Consider the following 13,286-nt stretch of genomic DNA (forward strand, 5'->3'; position numbering starts at 1 on the left):
AACAGAAGTTCAGATACAATTAAAGCACAGAGAGATGGGGACAGGGTTGGATGTCACCTCCCCTTACTGGGTCCCTGGGTGTCAGTGAGTTTGCATGATCTTTATTTGGAATTGCTCCACCCCTTGCTGACTCATACAGAGCTTGAGTCAATTCACACTGTCTGGATTCGCACCTTTCCGTCCCGAGCTGCTGCAGCGTGTGTGTGTGTGTGTGTGGGGGGGGCACATGAGGGACCTGAGAGTTCCCCTACTGAATTGCCTTCTGTGGGGACACCTCTGTCTCCCTGGGTGGCTCAGATCGTCTTGAATGGGGAATGTGACTGGCTCCTCCTCAGTTGTCCTTGTCCTTGAGACCCTCCCATCCAACTCCACAGGGAAAAGAGGCCACCAGTCAGAAACACTGCCATCTGCTGCTCCCTCTTCCCCTTCCAAATGGTTCACACTTTCACCTGCCTTCCCTCCTGTCTTAGAGCGGGAGAGGTGCACAGCCAGGAAGACCACAAGCTTTGGAAATCTTGTGTTTGCCACTTGCCAGGGTTAATTGATCCTGGATGAATCATCAATTCTTTTTTTTGGGGGGTGGGTGGGTGGGTACCAGGGATTGAATTCAGGGTCACTCGACCACTGAGCCCCATCCCCAGCCTTATTTTGTGTTTTATTTAGAGACAGGGGCTCACTGAGTTGCTTAGCACCTCACTTTTGCTGAGGCTGGCTTTGAACTTGCAATCCTCCTGCCTCAGCCTCCCAAGCTGCTGGGATTACAGGTGTGCACCACTGCATCCAGCTGAATCTTCAGTTTTTTAGAGCCTAAATTTCTAATCTCTAAAATGTTAATCACACTGGGCTGGGGCATGGTTCGGTGGTAGAGCACTTGCCTGGCACATGTGAGGCACTGGGTTCGATCCTCAGGACCACATAAAAATAAATAAATAAAATAAAGGTATGGTGTCCAACTACAACTAAAAAATAATAATAAAAAAGAAAATAAAAGAGATTGATTTTGGCTCATGATTCTGGAGGTGTAAGTCCAGAGGCTTGATCTGGTGACAGTCTTCTTGCCAGCAGAGTCCCAAGGTGCCACAGAGCATCACGTAGCAAGAAAAGGGGACTTGAATCTTGTGTCTTTTTCAAAAGTCCTGTGTCTTCTGTAATCTTTAATTCTGCCTGATTTCTGACCTGATTAGATTTTTTAAGCTTATCTGCTACATTTCTTGACTCCAACTCAGGCCTAGTCATTTCTTTAGAGAGCCCTCATTCCTTTTAGAGGAGAATGGTACTTAGAGACCATAGTCAGTCACCAGGGATGCTCTTGTTACTGAGTTGCTGTTAGAGCTAGAAAACAAATCATCCGGAAATCGGAAAACAAATTATGATCACATATAAACATTTCCCACTTAAATTTAGAATCGTAAGGTTTAGCTCATTTGATTTAATGTCTATATTTCTCTCCCCTCATCTTGGTTCTTTGCAGTTCTTTGGTTCCTAGGATAGATTCTGTGAGGAATGTGTTAGTGAGTTCCTAAGCTCATTTGTGTCACTGACTTGAGAGGCAGGTAGGGCATTTGTTTTGATGTCCCCTTTTAGGATCTGCTCTGTGGGGTTTTCTTCCTGTGCCTTGCCAAAGGGAGGGAAAGCAGACAGACTCAAACTGTGAGCCTTTGGCGCCCACCGAGGGAGCCATCGTATCTCGGTTTACAAAGGAAAAACTCTCTGGTCAAGGTTCACCAGATTTTCACTGTGCCCTCCCTCGAGACCCTAATCTAGAGACAAGTTTCCCTCTGTGGGGGTTTGGGGGGATCAAAGTAGTTGATGAGGATCCAGAGGAGAGGTTAGCCCCAGCCTGTGCACAGGCTCAGAAACTATTATGTCAACGCAGTAGCAAGAGAATCTCCCCTGGAGCCCGAGTATGGTCACCAAGTATTGCTCTCCTCTAAGAGAAGCAAGGATTCTCTGTAGACATGGCTGATCCCAGATTTGTGGCAAGACATGCAACCGATGAGCCTAGAAAAAATCTAATCATGCCAGAAACCAAAGACAGATGAAAAACTGCAGGTGGCTTTTTAAAAGGACACAGGAATCCACTTGAAGGGGCTCCTGCTGGCCCAAAATGCAACAACCTGAGCTTCAGAAAGCATTTATTTTATTTTTTTTTAATTCTTTTTTTTAAGAGAGAGCGAGAGAGTGAGGAGAGAGAGAGAGAGAGAGAAGTTTAATATTTATTTTTCAGTTATAGGCGGACACAACATCTTTGTTTTGTATGTGGTGCTGAGGATTGAACCCGGGCCGCACGCATGCCAGGCGAGCGCGCTACCGCTTGAGCCACATCCCCAGCCCCCAGAAAGCATTTAATACCAACAATGATTTAAAGCACATCAAAAGTGTGCAAGATGACTGCAAAACAGAACAAGAGCAAAGCCAAATCACTGCGCTTCACAGAAGATATACACTCTCTGAAACGTGTGACATCACCTTCTTACACCAAGGAGGAAACCTAGTAGATTGGATAATAAAGAGTTGGAAGATAAAAACTTATTGTGGGGTGTGGCTCAGTAGTAGAGCGCTTGCCTTGCATGTGCGAGGCCCTGGGTTCCATCCCCAACATTGCAAAAACAACAAAATCCTTGATCTGATGGGCCATCTCTCCCCTGCCACTGGATGAAAGCGGAGGCAGGTGCCACTGTCCTTCTGCTGGCTCCTGAAGGGTCTTTGGGACACTTAAGTTGTGAAACACAGTCCTGACTCAGGACCACTATGACTCAACCTCGAACTCACTCAGGGGTGTCCAGGAGGCTGTCAGATTGGTAAAGAAATGACTAGCCCTTTTTAGATTCAGGTGGTTTATTATTTATATAGGTGGCAGAAGCAGGAGGTGTTGGCTCCCTGTTCCACAAGACACTGAAACCAAAGGGGCCTGAGGACAATGTTCGTGAGCTCTGGGACATCTTGTTGTGGAGGGGTTGATTCCATGGTTGAACTAACAGATGGACCCTAAGGAGGGGCAGGGGGGCTCCTGAGAGCCATCAGGAAGAGCTGAGAAACGCCTCACCTCAGCCCGCCTGCAAGAGAGGAGGCAGGTCCTCGTCATGGTCCCGTGCTCCCTGGAGACCACAGGGCACGCTGTCACCGCTTAGGTCTGCGGTGGATAAGCTTCTCCTATGGCCCACAGAGCCACATGCAGCACACCAGGGCACCGTGGGGAGCCATTACCCTCACAAGGTGAAGACTTCTCCTGCGCCCACTCCAAGACTGGCAGCAGGGGTCCTGGGAGGCAGTCATGGTCGACTCTGCCGTCTATCAGGACCCACCCTGCCCACTTACCAGCTGCTCTTTTAATGAAGAGGGAGCATGTAGAAGTAAGAGGGGGGGCAGTTCCCATATGAGCAGATGCCTGCCATTCCCTCAGCCTGGCCAAAGTCCAGATGAACCCCTTCCCTGTGGGCCCTGTATCCTTCAGGGGACCCCACACTGGGTCCCAGAGGCACTTCCTGTGATGTGATCCTTAGGAAATCCTCACGTCTGCCTCTCCAAGATAAGAGATCACAGCCGCACTGGTGTCTTCAGACGAGATGGAGGACAGTCTGTTCTCCCTCGCAGGAGTGTGTCCGCCACATCACAGGGACTCACCTCCTTCTCTCTCTCCTTACTCTTTCACGGGCTTGAAATAAGTGAGCGGATTGGGGAGACACCAAAGGAGCTCATGACCATCTCCATTTGTAAATTATGCATTTGATGACGTGGCTCTAAAATTTCACATCTGTGGCAGTTTTGAGTTTCAGTGGAAAATTTTGACATCATGGTCCTCTCATTCCAACATATTTATTCCTTCTGAGTGTCACAGATCCACACTCTTTATAAACTTAAGTTACCCCATTGACTGTCACTGTATTTATTTATAAACAAATATTCTCTATTAAATATATTTACATATCCAATATATTTATGTGTTATATTTATACATTATATTTTATATATTTGATACTATATAATATGTTCATGTAATATATTTATTCATTATTAATGCACTGTACTCATGTTCATGTAATATATTTATGCATTATTCAATGCATTGTAACATTATATAAACATAATATATGTATATGTTGCTAATATATTGTATAAATATAACATATTAATATATTATTAGTATTTGAAATATATTTTTATTTGTTAAATCAGTTGTATTCATTCATTTATTTTTACTCAAAAGGGCTTAGTTTTACTCTTCAGTGACAAATCTCCAAGGGATCTTACATCTGGCCACCACCAAAATGGGTCCTGACTCCAAATACAAAGGCGACACATGGTGTGGCCTTGTACATTGGGGCTATTTTTTCCTGAAGACTTACCTTAGGCACAGTTGCCTTCCCAGAGTGAAGGACGTGGACGAGGTGCTTCCTCTAAGTAGTCGGTCGGTCATGAACTTCCTGGTGTGGAGAGTCGCTGTGTCTGTCCTGATGGCGTAAGTCCTCAGGCATCCAGGGAGGAAAAGAACTTAATTTTTTTGTTGTTATTCTTTTCCTGCCTTTCTTGGGATTAACGGAATGTTCTCCATTATTCTGCTCATCTCTTTTGCTGGATGACTAGATGTCACTGTTTTTTCTGTTACTTTAGGGGCTGCCTTGGATTTACAATGTCATCTTTAGCTCACCACAGCCAGCCTTCGAGAGGTGCGATGCCCTCGCACACGGTAAGAATTCTATACAGTCGACTTCCAAAACTCATCTCCCAGCCAGTCATGCATTTGCTCCACAAATGCCATAACACATTATTACATTATTTTAAATATATATTTTTTTTAGTTGTAGATGGACACAATACCCTTATTTATTTATTTTTGTGGTGCTGAGGATCAAACCCAGTGCCTTGCATGTGCTAGACAAGGGCTCTACCATTGAGCCACAACCCCAGCCCCTACAGTTAAAATAGTTTAAACAGTTATTTCTTCCACATTTTATTGTCCTCCTCTCCCCTCATTTGGGGACTCCAATTGCCTGTATATTTGACTGTTTGATGTTGTCCCATAGTTCACTGATACTCTGTTCATTTTGTTAAGAAATAGCTCATCGGGCACTGGGGATGTAGCTCAATAGTAGAAAACTTGGCTGGCACACCCAAGATCCTGGGTTCAATCTGCAGCACTTAAAAAAAAAACACCTATGTAATTTCATTTCATTTTTCCTTATTTTTGGTAAAATCTATGTAATGACATAAAATTTGCCATTGTAATCATTTAAAAGAGTATAGTAGCCCCTTCTTAGCCACAATTCCATTTCCATAGTTTAGAAATACCCCAAATCAACTGAAGTCCCCAAAACCTAATGGCTAATTCCAGAATTAAATAATGCATACATTTTAAATTGCCATTCTGAGAAGCATTATAAAATCTCATATCTTCTTGCTCTGTTCTTTTGTTCACAGTATCCATGCTGTATATGCTACCTGCTCTGTAGCAGCTGAAAGAGAGGGGTGGGGGGACTACATTCTTATCATTTTTATTGCAATGTATTGTTATGATTTCTTAATTTTATAACTAGTAATTGTTGTTAGTCTCTTACTGGGCCTGATTTGTACATTCAACTTTATCATAGGTATGTATGTATAAAATATAGTATATGTGGTGCTCAGTACAGTAGGAAGTTTCAGACATCCACTGGAGGTCTTGGAATGAATCCCCTACAGATCCCTGGGGAGCTACTGAACAGTTCAGGGACATTAGTTTTATTTGTGGCGTTGTGCAACAATCACCACCACTTATTTCAAAAACTTTTTCATCACTCCAAACAGAAATGCCGAAATCATTAGGCAATAACTGCCCATTCCCTCCCCACTCAGTCTCTGGTGACCTCTAATCTACTTTTCTAAGTATTTGCCCAATACAGATATTTCATCTAAGTGGGACCATATAACATCTGTCTTCTTACATCTGGGGATGGAACCCAGGGCTTTGTGCACGTTAGGCAATTGCTCTATCACTGAACCCCACCCCCAGCTTTAATGGCCCTGTCATTTCTTGGTTAACTTTGGTGATTGATTTTTCCATTATGGGTTGTATTTTCCTCTTTATTCATATACCTGGTAAATTTTTTTTGCGGGGGTACCAGGGATTGAACTCAGGGGCACTCCACCATGGAGCCACATCTCCAGCCCTATTTTGTATTTTATTTAGAGACAGGGTTTCACTGAGTTGCTTAGTGCCTTGTTTTTTTCTGAGGCTGGCTTTGAACTCATGATCCTCCTGTCTCAGCCTCCCAAGCCACTGGGATTACAGGCATGTGCCACTGTGCCCGACGGCCTGGTAATTTTTAATTTTATTCCAGACTTTGTGACTCTTACCTTATGGGATGCTGGATATTTTTATATTCTTACAAAAAAAAAATTTTTTAAGTTCTCTTTTGAGATTCAGTTAGGTTCCTGAAACAGTTTGCTCTTTTCTGCTCTTGCTTTTTGGACTTTGTTAAGTAGAACTGGAGTGATTTTGTCTAGGGTTAGTTCATCCTTGGATGTTCTCTGAATCATTGGCCCATGTGGAGTATGGCTGGCCTGTGTGGCTCTGGGTGTTGTCCCCTCTAGTCCTTTCAGGTGGCTCTTTCCAGGCTCAGGTGCTCTCTTCACATGCAGGTGGTCATTAATACTCAGCTGAGGTCCCCACAGAAACCCCGCGCAGTGCAGCCCCTCCTTGCTGTTCTTGCCTGTGAGGTCGGCCATTTTGCCTTCCTGGACCTCTGTCCCTTGACTCAGCTCAGAGAGGCTGCTGGGCTCTCCCCGGGCACCTTTCTTCCTGCTGCAGCCTGGAAACTTTCTCCGGGCAGTAAGTTGGGGCACTTGGAGGGCTCACCTCCTTTGTTCCTTGTCTTTGAGCAATCTCTGTTCTCCACTGCCAGATGTTCAACGTCCTGAATGCCACTGTTTCAGGGCAGAGGATCATTTGGGTCCCTGTGACCCTCTTGTTGGAAGTAGTAATTGTATTCCCAGTCAAGTTCATGGACTCCCCAAATTGTATCTGTGAACCATCTTAGGGCCCCCAAGTAAACAACCCTGCTTTAAGCAATGGATAAAAATTGAAACCTTAACTCTGTTCTTTCATTTCAAACTTTAGAAGGACAAGTGGGATTTTCTAATATGCAACACTGTGTGTGTGTGTGTCTGTGTGTGCTGTGATTTTTATTTTCAGCCTAAATACTTTGAATAAAGACTTAGAGCATGTAGCTCTAAAGGTTTGTCACTTTGAAAGAAAATTCTCGTTTTCCCCTAAAGGGAACACCGGGAAATCAGAAGATATAAATGGAATCTTTGAGATATTAGGTACTGAAATTAGTAAAGTGACTAAAAACAACAATGAGATGCTTTTTACTTCCCATTCACTAGGATGGCCATAGCCCCAAATCAAAAAACCGTACAGTGGTACATATTTGTAATTCCAGTGACTCAGGAGGCTGAGGCAGGGCTATCACAAGTTCAAGGCCAGCCTCAGCAATTCAGCAAGACCCTGTTTCAAAATTTAAAAAAATTAAGAAAGAAGAACCTGTGTTGCCAGGGCTATGGAGAAATGGCGTTACTGGTGGGAATTCAGACGATACAGTCATTTTGGAAAACAGTTGAGCGGTAGTTCCTCAGAAAGTTACATAGAGAAGACCGGGCACAGTGGTGCACGCCTGTAACCCCAGCAGCCCGGAGGCTGAGGCAGGAGGATCACGCGTTCAAAGCCAGCCTCAGCAATTTAGCGAGGCTCTAAGCAACTCAGCAAGATCCTGTTTCTAAATGAAATATGAAAAAGGGCTGAGGATGTGGCTCAGTGGTTAAGTACTTCTGGGTTCAATCCTGGTGCCCCCCCACCCCCACCTCTACCCATACACACACACACACACACACACAAACTTATACATGAATGTTACAGAAGCCTAATTCATAATAGCCCCAAACTGGAAACAAACTCAACGTCCATCAGTGGATGAACGGATAGATCAAATAAACGCGTCCTATCCACACATCAGAGGCTGATTCAGCCATACAGAGGACGCAGTGCCGAGGTGTGCCCTGACAGGGACGAGCCTTGAGGACACTGCTCAGTGAAAGAGCCAGACACAAAAGCCCACGTATCATATGATTCAATTTATACGAAATGTCCAGAATAAATCCAGGCCAATCCACAGAGAGGGAAAGTAGATGAGTGGTTGCCAGGGGATGGGTGGGGGAGAGGGATGGGGGAGGGATTGCTAATGAGCACAGGGAGTCTTTTCTTTTCTTTGCAGGGCTGGGGACTGAACCCAGGACCTTGTGCATGCTAAGCAGACACTCTAGCACTGGGCTACAGCCCCAGCCCCAGTGCAAGGATCTGCTGGGGGTGATGGGAATGTTCTAGAGTTGGTAATGGTGAGGCTGCCCAGCCACGGGAATACACTAAGAACCACTGAGTCATACACATAAGAAAGGGGACTCTGACGTGTGCTGTGTCCTTCTGTCACTGGCTTAATGTTTTTGTGTGAAGTGGTATCTCATTGTGGTTTCCATTTGCATTTCTTTAAGATCTAATGATGTTGAGCATCTTTTCAGGGGCTCATTGGCCATTTGTATATCTTCTTTGGAGATGTGTCTATTCAAATACTGTACTCATTTTTTAATTTGAGATTCTTAACTTTTGTTGTTGAGTCATAAGAGTTCTTTATATGTTCAGGATCCTGGACCAATATCTGATACATGATTTGCAAATGTTTTCTCCCATTCTCTTTTCACTTTTTAACAAATAAAAAAATAAATTAATTTAACAATTAAATGCCCTTCATTTTTAAAATTTGGGAAATATTCCATGCCTATAGGAATATACATAATATAAAAATAAGGCATTCACAATAGCTAAGTTGTGGAACCAAACTAGACACTCACCAACAAATGAATGGATAAAGAAATTGTTACACACACACACACACACACACACACACACACACACACACACTGGAATATTACTCAACCATAAAGAAGAATAGCTTCATGACATTTGCCAGTAAATGGATGGATATAGAGACTATCCATCCATGATAAGCCAGTCCCAAAAAACCAAAGGTTGAATTTTTTGCTGATACTTGGAAGCTAAACCATAATAAAAAAGAGGGGGAAGGGAAGAAGAGAAGTTCAGTAGATTAGACAAAGGGGAACAAAAGGAATGGAGGGGTACAGGAATAGGAAAGACAATAGAATAAAACTAATATAATTTTCCTATGTACACATATGAAGATAGCCAAGTGAATCCCACCAATGTGCTTACTCATAAGAATCGGGTCCTAATTAAGAATCAGATTATCCCGTGCTCGTATAATTTTATCAAAATGGATCCCACTGTCATGTTTGACTAAGAAGAACCAATAAAAAATAAGGTGTAAAATAAAGCAAAATGAACACCATGTACTCACCATCTAAAAAACTGCAAAAACCATTTCCCCTTCTTCCCAGTCTCCATCCTCCCTCCTACTCTGTCCCTATCCATTCTCACTCCACTATATTAACTATTAAACTACATGTTCGCCAACTTCTCTGTTTCACAGTTTTACTATATGTGCATAAGCACGTAAACAATACAGTGTTTATTTTTGACTTTTTTGAACTACATAAAATGGAATAACATAATGTGTCCTTTATATAAACTTGCTTTTTTGCTCGCTCTATCTATCTATCTATATTTTTTGTGAGCTTTATCTGTGGCAATGGGCATGGCTATAGTTCATGTTCATTGCTGTGAAGTATTCATTATATAAATACATCTTGATGTATTCGCCCTTCCTTCTACCAGTGGATATTTGGATTATTTTCAGGTTTTTGCAGTAGAAATAGTGAACACTCTTCTGGAAGTCTTCTGAGCATGGTGCGAGTTTTTTTTTTTTTTTTTTTTTTTTGGTATGGGGGATTGAACCAAGAGGTGCTCAACTACTAAGCCATGTTCCCAACACTTTTATTTTTTAACATTTTATTAGGGACTGGGTCTCACTGAGTTGCTGAGGCTGGCTTTGATCTCAAGAGCCTCCTGCCTCAGCCTCCTGAGCTGCTGGGATTACAGGCATGTGCCACTGCACCTGGCACAAGCACCAAATTTTAATCTTAATTAGTTGATGATACCATGACCAACTTAAAACACTCCAAACTAAAGTTTTACTATATGTGTATACACGTTTTAAGTTGTGTCCAACTTATAATACATATGTTTTTATGTGGGCATAAAACCTTCACTTTTTTTTTTCTTTTAATGAGCTCTTTTCACTGAGCTCCAAACAAGGCCATCCAGGTCAGTGAGAAATCAGGCCTCCTCTCACCTCTACGACTTGCATCCTTCTCCAGTTTGTTTGCCAAGATCAAGAGTCTTGATTGTGTCAAGTAGAATCAGGAGGCTGCAGAGGCTGCCACTGATTGTCAGGTGGGAGGCAGCACCGGGCTCTTCTTTTCTTTCTTGTCTTTTTTATGGTACTAGGGATGGGACCCAAAGTCTCCTGAATGCTAGGTGAGCGCTCCAGCACTGAGCACAGCCCCAGCCATAGCCCAGGGCTTTTCTTTTGATGGTGAATGGCTGAGCCCTCATATCATTGACTCTCTGCCATTTGTTTTTTTCTTTCTTTTCCTTTTTTTTTTGGTTCTAGGGATTGAACCCAAGGGCGGTTAACCACTGAGCCACACCCCCCAGCTCTTTTTATGCTTTATTTAGATACAGGGTCTCACTGAGTTGCTCAGGGCCTTGCTAAATTACTGAGGCTGGTTCTGAACTCGCCATCCTCTTGCCTCAGCCTCCCCCGAGCCGCTGGGATGACAGATGTGCGCCATGACACCCGGCTGTCTGCCATTTCTGAACATTTTATTTCAAATATTTTCAATTTTTATCCATTGCTTAAAGCAGGGTTGTTTACTTGGGGGCCCTGCGATAGTTCACAGATACAATGTGGGAAGTCCATGAACTTGACTGGGAATACAATTACCTATTTATTTATTTATTTATTTTTGCAATACTGGGGATGGAAACCCCAGGGCCTCACACATGCCAGGCAAGCACTCTGTCACCTAGCTACACCCCAGCCTACTTCTTTTAATTAACCTCCAACTGAAAATCATATTTTCTTTCATTTAAGGAGAAACCACATCATTAGTAGCTGCACCTGTCACTTTGCCACCAATAAGGAATCAGAGATATTGTCATACCACATCTTGGTTGTTGCAGAAACTCTGAAGTATCATTCACATTCATCGTATTTGGAATTACAAGTCATGAGAACCACTTTGAGTTAGAGCTTTGCTATTTAAAGCATTGAAAAAGAAACAGGTATATTATCATATCAAACATTTTAAAAATATTTTGAACCTTTTTGTTTTATTTAATAGTTTGACTGAATTTCATTAGAATTGCTTTCCTCTGCTAGTCCATTTGTATTTTATTGCATATTAAACATTATTCTGAGCAGGACTGAATCACAAAAGAGACCAGGAACCCCTGGCCCAGAGCATTTTGGGGGAGAGTTGGACACCACAGGAAACTTTCTACCTGCAGGTTGCAGTTTTGGCCAGATGCACCTTATTATGCCTTAGAACATTTTGGGAGATGGCTCAGGAGGCTAATGCAGGAGGATCACCAGTTCAAAGCCAGTCTCAGCAAAAGCCAAGTGCTAAGCAATTCAGTGAGGCCCTGTCTCTCAATAAAATACAAAATAGGGCTGGGGATGTGGCTCAGTGGTGAAGTGCCCCTGAGTTCAATCCCTGGTACTAAAAAAAAAAAAAAAAAAAAAAAAAAATTGGGAGAATGACTGAGATTAATTATTCAAAATCTGCCTTCCCTGTCTTCGTATCTCTCTACCTATCTATCATCTATTTATTGTGGTACTGTGTTCTACCTCTGACTTACATCTCCACCCCCTTTTTTCTTTTATTTGGAGATTATTTTGTATTATATAATACAACATAATAATATATTGCCAAGGATCTCACTGAGTTGCTGAGGCTTGCCTCAAACTCACCATCCTCCTGCCTCTGCCTCTGGAGTCGCTGAGATTAAAGGTGTGCCCCACCGGGCCTGGATTCCTGGCAATCTCATTGCTAGGCACATCGGAGCCCCTCTGGGTCCTTGGAAATTTACTTCTCTTCCAAAGGGGCTCAGACTTGCCTGTGTTAGCAGTGCCTACCAGAGGCAACTGTTTATTTCCACCACTGCTGGTATGCCAATTCTATTTCTGTAGGCACTTTCGGGGCCATAAAATGGTCAACTTTCCATGTTGGTGGCAAGGCACAGGTGTGGACCCTTCTCCAGGTACCTGGGCTCCCACGGGAAATGATCCACTTGGAGAAGGCGGAGCCTCACAGGACAGCAGGAAGTAGAACATTTTCGCACTTCCTGGTCTGACTGAGGGGGGATGAGGGAGGGAAAACCGCTCCATGTGGTCAGGCCTGGATGTCCTCCCAGGGAGACCCTGCACTCTTGGGTCACCTTCAGTCAGCTCAGTGGGCCCACAAGTCCTCATTTAGACCTGCCTGTGGCTCTAGGGTCCCTCCCAGGAGAGGATAGAAACTGCAGTGCCTAAGTTTCTTGACCTTGGAGTAGGAGACCAACAGCCAATGGTGGGTGTGATCCTGGGCCATCCCCTGGCTCCTGCAGGACAGTCCTCCACCAGGAGGAACTCTCCGCCACCCCCCAGCCACTCTGCTGATGACCTTCCTCCTCTGCTGCTGTGGCCCAGCCCCTCACCTCTCACCCAGACTCCCTGCCCCCGGCCTCCCAGAGGATCTCAGCTCCCATTCCTAACTGGCGCCAGCTGCCTAGCACCTTCTCCTCCCTAGCCTGGCATTCAGGGCTCATGCCATCCCTGTGCCTGCAGCCCTCCCCTCTCTTGCCAAGTGCTTTTACGGTAGCTGGGGCTCCTGTGGTCCCAGGGCATGGCCCGTCCTCTGTCCCTGCCCATCACATAGGCAATGGGCCTGCTTGGCAGCCTTCCTGGCTACCCCACAGTTCTGGCACAGAGCGGGCGTCCCGAACGCTGGTTGAGGAGCACGTGATGCCACCCCAGAGAGGCTGTTGCCATCTGTGCGACTGCTGTGATTTCCCCAGAGCCCCATTGAGTCTGGGCTTTCTAGAAGCACAAGATTGAGTGACAGAATCGAGGTCTGTCCCGCGGCACACTGCAGAGAAGAGAGGCCCTTTCTACTTGTTGTCCGGGTGCTTACCCTCCAGGTGCATCCCTCGGGATGGCCAGGGTCACCTTGTCATTTCCTAGAGTTGTGCCCTGAATTCACTTAAGGAGCGCCACAGGAACAGAGCCTGGCTGCCA

The sequence above is a fragment of the Marmota monax genome, unplaced genomic scaffold, assembly GCF_021218885.2.
Source record: "Marmota monax isolate L192 unplaced genomic scaffold, Marmota_monax_Labrador192_F-V1.1 WCK01_AAM20220418_F8-fsc00237, whole genome shotgun sequence".
In the NCBI taxonomy this organism is placed as follows: domain Eukaryota; kingdom Metazoa; phylum Chordata; class Mammalia; order Rodentia; family Sciuridae; genus Marmota; species Marmota monax.